Genomic DNA, 1,036 nt, shown 5'->3' with positions numbered 1-1,036 from the left:
ACTTTTGAAATGTTATATATATAATGGACAATTATATTTTGATAAAATACCTTCTAGTCTGAACAGTTCTGTCTGAACTGTTCATCTCTCTATAATCCCTTGTTACTAAGATTAGTTTTGTTCAAGTAAGACAATCTATGCTCTCAGTGTAAGATATTCTGATTGGTCTGTTCCTACATGGAAGAAGAGTAAAGGGTCAGGTAGACATTTGTGCCAGTAAGACCTCATTTGGGAAAATGTCAGCTGCAGAAGGTGAGAAGTAGCTCTTAAGCAAGGCTTACTTTGAATCCATTAGCTCCACAAAGCTAATTCAGTTGGATAAATAATACTTGAAAAAGCCAACACCTTTGTACTTCACTATAAATTATTGAAAATATGATCAAATTCCAAATGAAAAAGACTTAAAATTGTCATTGATAAAAAATGCAAATGTGAGCAATCTGCTGAACAATATAAATTTTTTCACTATTCACAGAATTTTAGGGAAATAAGATCAATAGCATTGTTAGGAACAATAAGGTTTCCTTCTTACAAGTAGGCACCCATGGATATATGCCTGTATAAAGATTGCATCATTAGGATACTACATGCTTCCGCAGCAGGTCTACCTAAATTACAACAATACAGAGATTAACATGGCACTTGCACAAGGATGATATGAAAATTTGTGAAGTATTCCGTAGTTTTCATTCTTCAGATGCAAGAAATGAAAAACAGTTATTAAAAAGTTGATTACAAAATAACAAGTGTAACAACACACGTAATTCATATTATTAAATTTAGTTTGATATCAATGTATTAAATCTTCACCTCAGAAAGGCGTTTACATAGCATAACCTTTACAAAACTTTTGAAATTAGACAACATTGTCATTTTATCCCAAAGAAAAATAATATTAGGACCTAGGAAAAAAAAGGAATCTTAAAATGTTTCTATATGGAATACAATCCGAAAGGACACATTAATGAACCTATATATTATAAAATAATATAGAATTCAAAGTATATCTAGGAGAGAATAAAATAAATTATGAACA

At 30.4% G+C, this 1,036-nt stretch overlaps 1 pseudogene; it reads left to right on the top strand.

Moving 5' to 3' along the window:
- The first annotated feature begins 587 nt into the window (after window positions 1–587).
- LOC122108337 lies at window positions 588–687 on the top strand (annotated as a pseudogene).
- Window positions 688–1,036: the final 349 nt, after the last annotated feature.

Source organism: Dipodomys spectabilis, unplaced genomic scaffold, assembly GCF_019054845.1.
Source record: "Dipodomys spectabilis isolate Male_0828 unplaced genomic scaffold, ASM1905484v1 ptg000057l, whole genome shotgun sequence".
Taxonomy (NCBI): domain Eukaryota; kingdom Metazoa; phylum Chordata; class Mammalia; order Rodentia; family Heteromyidae; genus Dipodomys; species Dipodomys spectabilis.
Note: the sequence above shows the minus strand (reverse complement) of the source record. Positions and strands in the feature narration are given on the sequence as shown.